Here is a 16,662-nt window from a genome sequence, read left to right on the forward strand (position 1 = left end):
ATTTATCCTTAGATTTTGGATTGAATCTTATTTATTTAAGATCTTGAATTAAATCTTGTTTATTTTTCAAGGGTTTGATTATATTTCAATCCTTTTTTCATGCTAACGCTACCTCCACAATGCACAAGAAAAACTACATCAAGAAGAACCGAATTGCCTAAAGATGTGCCAAACAGATCATTTTTGTAATATGGTGTCCATATTAAAATAAGGGACTATTGACGAATGGATAATAGGCATATAACTGTTATAAAAAGTCAATCAAACTTTGTATATCCTATATATGGTAGGATTCCCATTTAGGATGGATTCCTAAATTGTAGAAATGTAGTTATAGGGATTGTTAAAGTTCTCTTTGAAATTAACGAGAATAGATTAACTCTCTCTACAATAACCAAAAGTAACATGGTTAGAAAGGAGAAAGCAGAATTCAAGTGTCAAGCGAATACAAATTCCCTATTAAGCAAAAGGATATTCCACAATATCTGGCGCAGCATATAGTGTGGAAAAAGATTGACACACGATCAAACCCTTGAAATAAACAAAATTTAAACCAAATTTTCTAGAAAATAACAAAATTTAATCCAAAATCCAAGAGATAAATAAAGCAAACATAGCTTTATTGAAAGAAAATACCTAATAAAGTTTAACAAAAATTAGTAAAATATATATAAAGATATATGGCTATTTATAGAGTTTGTAACTCCTAATCCAAGTAGGAAATAGTTTAAAAGACCTAAACTAAATAGAAATAAACTTTAAATACCTAAATTTAGGAAATTAAAAATAAAACTGTTTTGGAAAATAAAGAAGTGTACTAAAACTAGAAATCCTTCACAAAATAGGAAAAATGAGTGTGCAGGTCTTGGTCCATTGGTCACACGGCCAAGACATGTGATTTGGCCGAGTCACATGGCGAGGCCATGTGGTTCTCTAAACTATGCAATCCTCAGTGCCTTGCAAAAATTGATGCTTTGGATCTTTGGAAAAAAAAAATCCCAATGCCCTCATCAATATCAAAATTAGATCACCTATGCCTATGGAAATGAAATCTAAGTAGCTCTAGAAAGCATATTCGTAATTAAGCATCACTAAGATGAGAATTCTAAGATGGATGTGTGGAAATCCATTTATGGACTAAAAAGGAAATGACTAAATTTTGTACAAGGTGCAAGGCTAGAGGCAACACCAATCAATGATAAATTAAGGAAATGACAATGATGTTAACATGCCTCAACAACATCAACAACAACCTTAGCAAGTCTGCCAATTTTTCACTCATGGTTGAAAGAAAAGGGTACTGATTGACCAAGTTCAAGAATGATCTGTCAGTTGATCCTTAGTAAAGCCAATTGGTGCTTAGTGGATTTTATTCGTAGTGCTTAGTAGATTTCATTTATTAACATGTTACATATTATAGAAGAAAGTCTAAGAAGAAGGTAAGGGATAATGTGTAAACAGTAGTGAGAAAATTCAAATCAAATAGTTAGTGAATAGAGGGAAACTCGGTTAGAATTTATTAGGGATTTGTTTCTAAAAGCAGTTACCTATTAGCGAGAACTACAGTATATAAGAGATGAGATAGCTCCTGTACCATTCATTCAAGAATCTAAATCAATAATACAATTTGTTCTCTTCTTCTCTCTTCCTAAGTTTCTCTTTCTTCTCTTCTCTGTTCTATTATTCTTATCAATCTCTGTTAGGGTTTCTACCGTAACACTTGGTATCAAATCCTTGTTTTGTGTGGGCAATACCTCTTAAGTGTTTCTTTAGGGTGGCAAGGATAACAAGATCTGCTATTGTGAGTCATGAAGGTATAAAGCTGACAAAATTAGAGGAGTAGTTGAGATCTATTCAACTGGATTCTCAAGATATAAGGGAAGAAATAGAAGTATTAAAGACTAATTTCAAGAGCTTGCACACTAGGCTCAAATCTAAGATGGAGATGGTGAAAACTTCAGTTAATTTGGTGGAAGATTTGAAAACCCTAACTCAGGGACTAAGGAAGGATCTTGGAAAGAAAAGTTGTTTTGGTTCTTAAGAAAACACTAAGGCAGTTATTAAAGGGATTTTGTCAAATCCTCTAATGACAAATCTGCCTAATTTGGGTAAGGACCAAGCCAGCTCAAAATCTTTTCGGCATTCAGGTAATCTTGACAAGATTTCACCTAAAATTGAACTTAGTACTTTTGATGGTGTTAATCTGAGGGTGTGGATTAGGAAATGTCTCAAATATTTTGAGGTGTATGGGATGCCTATGGAAAAAATGGTAGGAATTGCAAGCCTTTATATGTATGGGATGGTAGATTTTGGGTTTAATAATTAGGTTAAGAGTAATAAGGATAGTTCTTAGGAGGTTATTGAGAAAGAACTGTGTAAGAGATTTGGGGATCATGTATTGGAGGATATTATAGAGGAATTCATGAAATTGCAGTAGGAGGGTTGTGTAGATGAATATCAAGACAAATTTGAAGATCTTAAAGTAAGGATGGAAAGGGTTTTACCTACTTTGGGGGAATCCAATTTTCTATCAGGATTTATTGGTGGATTGAGGGATGAGATTAGACCTATGGTAAGAATATTGAGGCCTACCAACCTTATTCATGCATTTGAAGTAGCTAAACTTTAAGAACTACTCATCTTAAACATTGGGAAATCTAATTACCACTTCAAAAATGCTTCAAGTCAATTCAAATATATCACTTCAACCTATGGCACTTCCATAACCTGTTAAACATCACCATCGCATCAAAATTTCCCTTATGTGACCAAACCCCCAAATGACTCAACCCAAAGTACTAAACTAGTCATTGCAGCCAGTAAAACTCCTGCAACCACCACTACTACCCAAAATTGATTTGTTAATTGAAACCCATCCCAGTCTAAGCCTATGCAACAAACCAATTTCAATAGAACTCCAAAACCTATTTCAAATGTGGTGAGAGATATTTTCCAGGCCATCAGTGCAAGCAAAAATTTGTGATGAGCATGCATACTGATGAGGCAGAGAATGAAGAGCTAGGGCAGGACTTGTATGTTCCTGAGGAAGGGGAGATTGCACCATCAGTTCATGCCATACAAGGAAGGCGGGGCATTGATACCATAAGAATAATTGGCAGTAACAAGGATATGCAATTGATGATTTTGGTAAACAGTGGGAGTATTGATAGTTTTATTAATGAGAAAGTGACTAAAGGCTTAAATTACCATTGGTTCATATTCCAATGTCAATAATTACAGTCGCAAATAGAAGGAAGATACCATGCTCTACTATATGTTCCAAATTCCAATGGAAATGGAGAAGCATGTAACACCCCTATATGCATAGCCTGGTATATTTCATTGTTCAGGTGATCAGTGTCGGTCCGGACAATTAAGAGGATTAGAACCATGTTAAGACACCTAGAAAAGCCTTGAACGAAAATAAATAGTGCTGACTAGAAGGTTAAGTATAAAGAAGAAAAACAAAGCATAAAAAGTTAAATGAGCCGGGAGTCACAGCGATGGGTGACCTTCCCTGAAAATGACTGCGAGGTCAATCGTAACCCGAATTCTGAACCAGAAAATATGACACCGCGGCCCTTAGGACTATTGCGAACACAGTGGAAAAGAGAAAATCACGAACAAGAATTTTTAAGTAGGTCAAATAATTAGGTCAGTGATCCGGAAGAAATATCGAATTATTTGCAAACCGGATCGGACTGGCAAGGGGCAAATTGGTCAATTCACCCCTAGAGGTGACTCACGACCTAACTGTCCAATAAAATTGGAAAAATGAAAAGTTTGGAATATAGAATTAAATTAAAGGAGAATAGAAAAATAAAGAAAAAAGAAAAGAAAAGAGAATAAAGGATTAATGACATCATCATGATGACACCAAAATGAGGTCATAATTGATTATACTTTAATTAATTAAATTGACTAAGTCAATATTGGGATAAATATATACAAAAATAACAAATTAAAAGAAAAAAATTAATTTTTGCCTTCTCCTCCAATATGTGCTGCCTCTCTCTCTCTTCTCTCTCTCATCTCTTCCATTTTTCCACCATGAAAGCTTATTTTAAAGCTTTCTAAACCAAAAATTCAGCCATAGATTTTAATGTTTCCTTAGTTAAAACTTATCCTTGGGTCTTGATTTGAAGATTAAAAGTGAAAAAGAAAGGAAAATTGGAGAGTTTGAGAAGATAGAACAAGCTTCATTTGAGGTAAGTAAACCAAAGTTTTATTATTGAATAATTGAGTGATTTGAGGTTGAAGTGAATGAAATTATATGAAGAACTTAAAAACAATTTCATGATTAGGAAGAAGGGAATTTTGGCAGCCATTGAGGTTTATGGAATTGTTATGTTTTAATCTAATTAAATGTGTAATTATGCTTAAGGGACTAAGGATAAGTGATTGGTATGTTTAGATTTCATGAAATGTGGTAAATGCAAAATTAGGGTTCTTGACTTAGGGTTTAGGAGAAAATTTGTAGAAAATGGTCAATGGATGCAAATGATCTTAATGAGAGTTAGAAATGGTCAATTGAGACCATTTGTGGTGTGTGTGAATTGATAGAACCAAGTTTCAATTCGGATTGGTTAGGGTTAGTATACTGATAGCTTGACCTAGGTCCCTTTCAGGGATCAAAACTGAAAATTTACCAACCCAATTGGTGTGAGGCTAATTGGGAATGAAACTAGACACAAAATGGACCATTTTTCATAGGGGAACCATGCCCAGAAAATGACATTAGGATAGTGAACAATTAGGCCAAATCCGGATTTGGGCACACTGCCCTGTACAAAATTATCAAATGAACAGTAGTTACTTAAATGACCATAACTTGATCTAGGAAGGTCCAAATGACCTGAATCTTATACCGATGGAGAGATGAGACATAGCCCTACAACTTTCATGAGAAAATAAACCCAAATTCTGACCATAACCTATCAAAAAAGTCACTTGCATTCAGCACACCAAAACTATCAATATCTATAAAATGCCTAGAATTTTGAGTAACACCAAATCCTACCAGCCTTAGAAAAATAAGCATAACTTGGGGTAAAAAAACTCCAAATGGAGTGATTCAAAAAGGGAATTAAAGCTAAGACAATAAGGAACAACTTTGATGAAGGACACTTAGCCAAATTCTCACAGCAACCATACCAATGAAATAGTAGAACACAGGGGACCAAAACTGAAAAAATTGTAATTTCTCTTAGGAGACTTAGAAATTGAATTGGCAATCAATGCCAACAAAATTAACACCCAAAATGTGGTATATGAGTTCAATTAGAACTAATAAACCTATTAAGTATAGAAAAGTTAATTTTTGACTTGAATAGTGTCATGAATAGTACCACCATACACAAAAATGTGAAAGACCCGAAATTTATAAACCGTAATAGGTGGGATAAGTCTGCAAAGAAATTGTTGGAATTTAAGTATTAGAAATGGATATTGAAGTACTTTAAATTTATGTGTTTCAGTTGGAAATGGATCTTCGAAGAAGAAATGAAAATTTGAGTAAATCGAGTCAACAAAAGAGGTTTGTGCACAACTAGTTTTAAATTGCTAATGTTTTGCATATCTAATTAGAGTAAATGATTTTATGTTATTTATTTATTATATTTACCAATTATTAAATTTATTTCAATGATTATTGAAATGTGTTATAGTATAAATGAGTTTAGTTGTGGAAAAATGATTAAGTTATGATTTTATTTTAGATATGAATTGAATGAGTTCGGTTTTGGAAATTTATTAATGAAATGGGATTTGCATGCAAAAATACAAATTTATGTTTTGAATTGTGATGAGCATAAAAATTATTGGATATTGGAATTGACTTTGAATTGAATTGTGTTGTGATTTATGCTCCCAAAAAAGACAAAGAAATTCATGATATTATTTTATATCTCACTATAGATGCTTGACTAGGTTATTACCTGTCTCTCTCATTTGTTGAGGAGACAATGAAGTTAGCTTTGTTTTGTTTTGAATACCATGGTATGTGCACAGGCTTATATTCTCCTCTTATTAAAGGTTAGATCTAAGTTTTTCGTTGGCCCTTTCGGAAGTTTCATTATTGTGTTGTGTACTGTGCACGATGATTCGATCTCCCCGACCATAGGGAGTTAGAATCGCCCCAAAGATGGTCCTTTCGGATTAGTCTTGTAGAGTTAGTGAGATAAAGAATGAGTTTTGAATAGTAAAAATTGTGATTTCAAATGGGATTTATGCATAATTGATTTTATTGAAATTAATATTTATTTCTACAAATTACTGGAATTACTTTAAATGTTCAGTTATGATTTGATAAATTGAAATTCTTGAGCAGAGTCATTTTAATAAATGATTTATTTTATTGGCAAAGAATATTTTGATTTTTGGAATTTTGATTGAATTTCAAGATTTCCAAATTCTTTGCTAAAATTTTGGTAAGGTATTGTATATCACGTTTTAAATATGATTGTGCACCACTGAGTTCACCACTCAACGATAGCTTTGTATGCTGTCGCAGATGAAAGTAAAGATAGAGCAGCTGAGTGAGATTGCAGGTAGCTGCGCCTTGAAGACTCATTGAGATTAACTTCGGGTATATTAGAGTATACCCTTGTACATTAGATGTTGATGTATGCATATAATTATATGTATGTAAATTGTTTGAGCAGTTGTACAAAAACTTTTGTATTATTATTTTGGTATGTAATGAAATACAAATTATTGTAATGTTCAAACTTATTTTTGAGTTTTGTAATGAATGTAAATTAATTTTTCTTTAGTGAAATATGAATGAAGCTATTTAATATTATTTTTAAAGTCAATTGAATTGAGAATTGTTTTGAATTATGGAGTTAGGAGAAATGATGTTTATTTGTGTTGTGGTAGTGGTTGATTTTGATGAAATGAATTATTGGAAGTGTTTTTATAAGTGTTTGAAAAACTGTTTCTCCCAAATATAAACGGCACTCTGCCGAAAATTTTCCAAAATTTGGATAAAAATAAAAATGTATAAAAATTTTAACTAGTCTTTAAACTTTAAGTAAATGTTTTTAATACCTGCTATAAAAGCTCACCGCTTTTAAAAAGTAAGAAAAATTATTTTAAAATCCCTTGTAGTGTATTTAATGGGTTATTGGTAGATGGAGTCAGTAATTTATTAGGTATACTACGGGATCATGTTATGCCTTACAGAGGGGTAAGGTGTGACCAAGCCCAAATTATCTTTTCCAATGAAGTTGTTGGATTTAGGGAGTTTTTTATGTGATATTGCATATTAGGAGTGGATTAGATGAAAAGTTTCAATCCAATCCAATTTGATTTCCAAAGCCTACAGGTTACTTTGTTGAAGGATGGGAACCCAATCATTCTACAAGTCATCAATGAAGGAAGTGGGATTAATAAGATGAAAATTTGTGAGGAATTGCAACAGTATACAGAAAAAAGGGATTGATTTTCATTCTTAGCTCTTTTGCATTGATTTCAGTACTATGCAAGGGCAATAGCATGGTGTGAATTCAGAGGGTTCTAGTTAGTTGGCAAGTATTTCAAGAGGTAATGTTGCTCCTGAGATTGAGAAACTTTTAAGCAACTATCCTATGGTGTTTGAAAACCCTAAAACACTTCCACACTTTCTAGTATTCCTTTGCTTCCAAACTCCAAACCTATCAATGTTAAACCCTGTCACACCTTACTCCTCTGTAAGGCATAACATGATCCCGTAGAATACCTAATGAACTACCGAACTTCACCTACCGATAACTCATTAAGTACCCTACAAGGGATTTTAAAATCATTTTCTTACTTTTTAGAAGTAGTGAGCATTTTCTAATGGGTATTAAAACATTTAATTAAAGTTTATTAACTAGTTAAAATTTTTGTCCCTTTTTATTTTTCCGCAAATTTTAGAAAAATTTCGGTAGAGTGCCGTCTATATTTTGATAAAATAGTTCTTCAAATACCTAAAAAAAAACACTTCAAATAATTTATCTCATCAACTCAACAACTTCAAAATCCACCACAACAAATTTCAACATCATTTCTCAAATTTCAAAATTCAAATCTATAATTTTCAATTCAAATATCATCCAAAATAATACTAAGTAATTTTATTCAAATTAAAACTAAATACTTTCATTCATTTTTCATTAAAGTTAAAAAAAATTACATTCATCCAATCAAAATTTACATTAGAAAAATCCAAACTAATATTATTACAAACTTTATACAACTGCTCATGACCAGTTCTACATGTACATACATTTACATACATCAAAATAATTATTACAATTAGGGTATAAAATATACCCGATAGAACTTCAGGGAAGGTGGCTCCACAATCCTCAGCAGCTCACTCTGCTGCTCCTCTAGTCTCTATATCTGCGACAGCAATAACAGTCATCGCTGAGTATTATGACTCAGTGGTGCACAACATACTAAAATAACATTTATGCAGAATTTAAAACCTATTTATTCAAAAACTGAACTGAATATGAGAAATAAATACAAAACATGATTTATAAGCTTTTAATCCAAACAATTTCATTTTGAAAGTCTCAAACCAAATTTCATAAAAACACACAGTTATATCATGCTATTCGAAACAATAATCATCTCAATAGCCAGAGGCTTATGAGAAGTCACATCACAAGGCTAGCTAGCTCAAATATATGGATATCCATTCAATTTCTTCTTCTACTGGCACACACCTCAACACTTCAACTAGAGAAGGAATCAAAATTCGAAACTGATTTTCTCTACTAGTCATGCTAGTGACGCATTCAAATATATGGTTATGACACTGTGGTTTCAAAATTATCTTAACAATTTACTAAACATTTAATGTCATTTCAAATATATACAAGTAACCTTTCAACAATTTAAGTCAAAAGCATAATACACATTTCATGCACTTTGTAAATGAATTTTTAAAGAATATTGATGTTGTGCACAAACCTTATATGAGTCGCCTCTTGGCCTTGACTCGATGTATCGGGTTCTTTTCCGGTATTCTTTTCCACTGAAACACACAGTTTCACAGTGTTTCAGTATCACAACTTATCATAAATCCAAAAATGAATTCAAATCTACTTATACCAAGCTTAAATATGCTAAACTTGATGTTTTTTAAAATTTGTATTTCGGGGTTACTATTCATGACGCTATTCAAGTCAATTTTTTGACTTTCTAAGGCTTAATAGGTATGAGAATTCTAATTTCACCCACATCCCATATTTTGGTTACCTAATTTGTTGGTTTTGGTTCTTTTCTCAAATTTTAAGTCTTTTAGGCAAAATTTCAAATTTTCAGTTTTGGTATCCTGTTTTGTACTGTTCCATTGGTCATGTTGCTGTTAGAATTTGGCTAAGTTTTCTTCATAGAAGTTGTTCTATTTTTCTTTTTGAATCACTCCATTTGGAGTTTTGTAGCCCAAGTTATAGCCATTTGAACATGGCTAGCCGGATTGGTCTAACCTAGATTTTCTGGGCACTAATTTGGTTCTGGCAGTTTTAGGTCACTAATTTTGGGTGGCTCAATAACTTGGTTAAGGGCATAATTTGAACCTGTGTTCTTCATGAAAGTTGTAGGGCTATATCTCAGCTTTCTACTGGTAAAATTTCAAGTAATTTGGACCTGCCTAGCCCAAGTTATGGCTAAATGAACAAACACTATTTATTTAGTCATTTTTGTATAGGTCAGTGTGCCCAATTCCGGATTTAACCTAATTGTTCACTAAGTTATGGTCACTTTCTGGGCATGATTCCTAAATGAAAAATGTGTTATTTTGTGTCTAGTTTTATTCCCAATTTGCCTCACACCAATTGGGTTGGTAAATTTTTAGTTTTGGTCCCTGAAAGTGACCTTGGTCATGCTGCCTACAAAATGACCATATCCAATCCGAATTTCAATTTGGTTCTAACACTTCCTACACATCACAATTGGTCATACATGACCATTTTTCAACTCAAATAAGGTCAATAACATCATTTGGCCAATTCTCAAAATTTTCTTCAATTTTTCACATGTTCAAAACCCTAGCTACACACAAAGTTCAATCTAATGCAATTTAAAGTGTGTATTCATGTTCTACACACCTAATTCACCTCAAATAACCATTCAAAATTATCAAACTCATTCATATCAAACCCTAACCCTAGCTGGACGAATTTCTATTTAGTTCCTCAATAATTGTTTTTGTTTGGATTTAAGTTAAAATCTAAGTTAACTTAACTAAGAACATAGAAATTTAATAAAAGAATTCAAATTTACATACTAACCTTTGTTTGATTTTCCAATCACTAATTTTCTTCCTTTTTTCTTCCTTCTTGCTTCTTCAATCTCCTCTTCTAGTTGGTCTAACAAGTTCTTATAGTTTATTTTGGGGTCAAAGTGGGTTGAAGTGGTTGAATCAAGCTTGGATGCAAGCTTTCAATGGAGTGACTATGGTGGTTTAAGAGAGTGGGGCGGCAACTAGGGAAGAAGAAGACTAAAAATGATTTTTTTTTCTTTTTTTTTTTTTTTGTTATTTTATGCCTCATTTAATAAGAATTGACTTGGTCAATTATGTAGGGAAATTAAAATGGATTTTGACATCATGATGATGTCATCCAATGATGTAATAAATTTTTTCTTTTTTTTTTTTGCATTTATTTTTCTTTAGTTCTTTAATTTAATTCTTGATCCCGAAATTTTCTTTTCTCTGATTTTATTGGACAGTTAGGTCAGGAGTCAGCTCTAGGGGTAAATTGACTAAATTGCCCCTCGCCGATTCGATCCGTTTGCAAGTAATTCAATATTTCTTCAGGATCCCTTACCTAATTATTTGACCTACTTAACAATTCTTTTTCATGATTTTCTCTTTTCCACTGTGTTCACAATAGTCCTAAGGACCGCGGCGTCACATTTTACAGTTTGAAATTTGAGTTTAAATCGACCTCGCTGTCCTTCCTGAGAAGGTCACCCATCGTTGTGACTCTCGACTCATTTAACTTCTTGTGTTCTGTTTTTCTTATTTATACTTAACTATTTGACAATTACTAATTATTTGTTTTCAAGGCTTATCTAGTTGTCTTAGATGTGGTTCTAATCCTCTTAATTATCCGGACTGACACCGGTCACCGGAACAGTGAAATACACCAGGCTATACAAATAGGGGTGTTACAGACCCTATAGGTATCCCCATTATCAAAAGATAGAAATTGAGAAGCTTGTTGCTAAAATGTTACATTCCAAAGTGATACAACCCAGCTCTAGTCCCTTTTCTTCGCCAATCCTTTTAATTAAAAAGAAGGATGGGTCATAGAGGTTTTGTATTAATTATAGAAAGTTGAATGACAGTACTATGAAGAATTAATTTCCTATCCCAATGATAGATGACCTCTTAGATGAGCTTCATAGGGCATCTTGGTTTTCTAAAATTGATTTAAGAGCTAGATACCATCAAATAAGGATGGACCCACCTGATATACCTAAAACAGACTTTAGAATTCTCCATGGTCACTATGAATTCACAGTTATGCCCTTTGACCTTACTAATGCACCAATAACTTTCCAAGCCTTAATAAATCATGTTTTTCAACCTTTTCTTAGAAAATTTGTTTTATAATGGGGACACTAAAGCCTCTACCTGAATTTCTCATTTATCCATTGATGATGCTACAGTACCAAGGTTTTAATATAAGAAAGGGTTGCTTTATTTCAATAATAAGCTATATGTGGGCAGCATTAGTACCTTGAGGCAGCAACTATTAAGCTTGCATCATGATAGTCCAATGGGGGGTCACTCTAGCATTCATAATACCTATAATAAGCTGCAAAGACACTTTAGCTGACCTAATATGAATTTTGATGTTTTGAAATGGGTCTAGCAATGTTCAGATTATGCTAGATGTAAGGGAGAACATGTTGCTCACCCTGATTTGCTCCAAATTTTGCCTTTGCCATCTCAAGTTTGGCAACATATCTCTCTTGATTTTATTGAACAGTAGCCATCTCAAGTTTGGCAACATATCTCTCTTGATTTTATTGACCAGTAGCCCAAATCAAATGGCAAGAACACTATTTTAGTGGTGGTCTGCAGGTTCACTAAACATGGCCATTTTTTGCCATTAGCTCACCCCTTCACTGTTGTTACAATAAATAAATTATTTGTGGACAACATCTATAAATTGCATGGAGCACCAATTTCTAAATAAGGATAAGATTTTTTTCAAGCCTCCTTTGGAAGTATTTCTTTAAGCAAATAGTTACTACTCTTTCCTTCTATAATGCCTATCATCCCCAAACAAATGGTCAAATAGAACATTTGAACATGTTTAGAGGCATACTTAAGATGCATGGTGCGCCAACAACAGCCTTCTTAGAGTAAATGGCTGTCACTTATAAAATAGTGGTATAATTCTTGTTATCATAGTGCCATTCAGATATCTCCATTTTAGCCCTTGTATGGCTATTCTCCTCTAACTCTTTCGAGTGTCAGTTTTGAAGATTCTATAATTGGACATGTAGCAGAGTTCTTTTAGCAGAGGCAGTATGTTATTGTTTACCTAAGGAAAATTTGGAGCCAGCCAAATGTAGAATGAAACAATAAGCTAATAAAAATAGGAATAAAAGGGAATTTCAAGAAAGGGATTGGGTATCTGAAGCTCCAGCCATATAAATAGACTTTCATTGCTATGAGAAAGAATTTGAAGTTAGTTGCCAAGTATTATGGCCCTTTTCAAGTTCTATAAAAAATTGGAAAGGTAGCCTACAAACTATAGTTGCCCCCCTACAGTGGTAATTCACCCTGCTTTCCATGTCTCCTTATTAAAGAAGAAGTTAGGAGATTAAGTGGTTCCTCAGTTATAACTGCCAACTATTTAGGATGAGGAAGTTATAATGGCTCCTAAAAAAATCCTTCAGTCTCGGACCATTACCAGAAATAACTAGTCTATGGTTCAGGACCTCATTAAGTGGACTAATTTGCCATTGCAGGATGCTACTTAGGAAGACAGAGCTTTTATTCAAGGCCATTTTCTTGACATCAACCATTCTTGGGGGTAAGAATGCTCTCAAGGGGGAGATATTATTACATATTATAGAAGAAAGTATAAGAAGAAGGTGGGGGATAATGTGTAAACAATAGTGAGAAAAGTCAAATCAAATGGTGAACAGTAGGAAAAATCAGTTAGAGGTTATTAAGGGTTTGTTTCTAGAAGCAATTATCTGTTGGCGAGAACTGCAGTATATAAGAGATGAGATAGCTCCTATACTATTTATTCAAGAATCTGAATCAATAATACAATCTCTTCTCTTGTTCTCTCCGAAATTCTCTTTTCCTAATTCTCTCTTTCTTCTCTTCTCTGTTCTATTCTTCTTATCAATCTCTATTAGGGTTTCTACCCTAACATAACATTTTTCATGTTCATTAGTTATATGTGTTCCCTCAAGTTGTTTTGAATTCCAGTTTAGTCGGAGATGGTTATATCTCTAATTGTATTTAAATTCTAGTAAGTTAATAAAGATCGTATGAAAAATTTCCCAAAAGTTATGGAGTACTTAACTCTAAAGATTTACAAGTTTTCTCTTATGAGCTTGTATTGTTACATTCATAGGTCACAAACCCATAACAAGATCCAATGCCAGGGACCATACTAGAAGGCTATCGCAAAATTTTTTAAAAATTAGTAACTCTATCCTCTAATTGCACTAATGCAAAAAAGTGAGCAGTTGAAGCAGTAGAAAAGAACAAGTGGAAAGGTCAGCCTAAAATGATGAGGACAAAACCAATATACATGCAATTTTAGTGCCTCAATAGATGATGGAAAACATGGCTTAAAATTAATTGAATGGAGAAGAATCATCCAAGATAAAAACCTCATCTAAATTAATTTATGACTTACATGAGTTGAGTTATTATCCCTTTGGCATAATTAATAAACATATACATAGTTGCATCTACACAAATTCAAAATTTTGCCCACTTAATCCAAAGATGCATTAAGTGCTTTTATCCAAATTTCAAACTCCAATTTAAGGATTTTAACTTATTAACCTAGCAATCTATGTGGCATGCCATTTAAGCTTTTTTGAATTAATTAAATCCACCTCTTCACTTAACCTAATCATGAATAATAACCCTAACCCACTAAATTTACTAAATACCAAACGTACCCATGTTTACTCACAATTACAGTAGCTAATGACACTTTCAATTAAACCAATCCTATATAAAACCCATGACCTCCCTTTTGTCATAGTAGCTTGCAAATTTAAGACGTCTGGTTCTCTTTGAGCTGCATAGCCACTTGTTCTTCATCCTCCTGCAAAGTGTTTAAAGGCTTCCAACCAAAGTTCATCATCTATAGCCATCAATGGAAATAAAGTGTATGTCCCAATGCACCATCAAAATGCCCAACTTCTAGCAACATACAAGAGGAAAAATCCTGGAAGAGGATAAATCCTGGAAGAGGATTTTATTGTTGTCCTTTAAGGAAGGTATTTTGTTGTGCGTTGTTGTTTTTCTTTGATAGATTTGAGTTAAAATTTGTTGTACATGTGTTTGGTTGGGGTAATTTAAAATAGGTAAGTTGTGTTTATGATTTAAAATTATTAATTATTTGAAATTGTCTTAGAGGTGAATAATTGCAAAATGTAAGAGATGCATTTGATAGGAAATTTAGATTTATTTGTATTGTTGCATTATGCCTATTTATTTTTGTTATGATTAGTTATGTGAAGGGAAAGAACAAGAATTTTATGTATTTAAACTAGTTTATTTAATGAATGAAAGTTATGATTTTAGACCAATTTTATTCTTTTGTTTAAATTTGCTTTGTAATATATCAGATAGCAATTTGTCTAGGGTAAACACCCTTAACTTAAACATGGTGTTTGAAAAATCCATGAGCAAAATGTTCAAATGTGTAACGAGGCATAGTGCAACAATACTAGAAATATAAAGCATAAATTTACAAATAGAGCAAATTTATAATGTTGCAAATATACCAAAACAATTTTGGTAATCATTTTCATTGCCAATAGTATCTGCGTTTAGACACCCCAACCACAAATCGGGATACAAAAACATGTCTCAAAAAAAATTAAGTTCTACTACTTCACAAATCCAAAAGTATTCTTAACATGCAAAAGACACCCTGCCATGAGCCTTTACAATCTAAAGTGGTTAATGGTTGTGGAATTCAAAAAGAGTCTCTAGCTACTCCTGGGTTCAAAGTTTTTTTGCCATTGGTTGATCTCATAACTAGTATCTTGCTACCAAAATCATTTCTCGATCTCAGCAAAATCTTGTAAATGTGTAACCCTTACTCCTTTATCTATGATTCTTTCTATACACTAATAACTTAGGGCTTAATTGATTTGTACATTGAAATTAAAATTAGTATTAGAATCGGAATCGAACAAAATCAGAAATGAAATAATTAATTTTTATTTATATTTAGTTCATTACAAAATCAAAATCAAATTCTTTTTCCAGATGTTTGATTCGCATATATAAGCTGCGGAAGAATAATTGAAGTTATTTTTTGTTTGTTTGAAAATCAACTTAAAATTACTTTTTTATATTTTTTCTTTTTAATTTTATTTCATTATATGAAAATATGAATATACTATTTTTATATTTTTAATTGCCATAACTAATTTTCATTTTAATTTTAATTTTAGTTTTCAATTAACTATATAAATTTAAAATATTATTTTTTATATTTTTATTATAATCATTTTAATTTTAATTTTTAATTAATTAGATGAAAATATAAAAATAATATTTTTATTATTATAATTATATTTCAATTTTTAATTTTAATTAATTATATGAAAATATAAAATATTATTTTTAAAATTTTTATTTTAATTAATAATATGGTAATATAAATATTTAAACATTCCAACTACATTGATGAATTTGAGCATTTAACTTTAAACAAGATAGCCATTTCCATTTCTATGTTTTGATTCATTAGTTGAGAAAGAAAATAATAATTCTCTTAGTTGTGAAAATTAAATTCTCTAATTTATGGAAATAAAAATAATAAAAAATAATAATTTTCATATACCCTGCAAAAAGAATAAAACCCATTCATTTTCATTCCTAAGCTTTTTTTTAATAACCAAACTGGCCTTATTCTTCAGCTCAAAAGGATTGGAAGCCAATTAAGTGTGTAACCGTCTTCTTGAAAATTTCTTACATGGGAATTGAAGAGAAGATCGATGTGTGTGTGTGTGTGTGTATATATATATATATCAAACGCTGCTGATTAAAGGCACTACCATTACAGCCTTAAGAAACAATCAAACCTATTGCCAGCTTCCTTGAAGAAAACATCAAAATGTCCTATTTGCCCATTATTTTAATAATCAATCCACTCCATCTACAAGGTTAGCTAATTGTATCAAGGTGTTTGTATTTAACACCATTGAGTAGTTGTTTGATAACCTTAACTCGTAGCTATATTTATAATGGTACTTGGAGATGGTCCTAATCACAGGCTAATTTTGCTCCAATTTGGAATCAGAAGCAGCTATTTCTAATTGAAATGTCTTGAATCAGACTGCATAGATTTAATTTGGTTCAAAGACAGTTTCCGTTTCAAGTTTGATGTAATTCAACGGTCAATTTTTTTTATTGCTTTGATGAGGGCCAATTTGCTTGTTTCAATTTGGTCAGAT

This window comes from Hevea brasiliensis, chromosome 16 (assembly GCF_030052815.1).
Source record: "Hevea brasiliensis isolate MT/VB/25A 57/8 chromosome 16, ASM3005281v1, whole genome shotgun sequence".
Classification (NCBI taxonomy): Eukaryota; Viridiplantae; Streptophyta; class Magnoliopsida; order Malpighiales; family Euphorbiaceae; genus Hevea; species Hevea brasiliensis.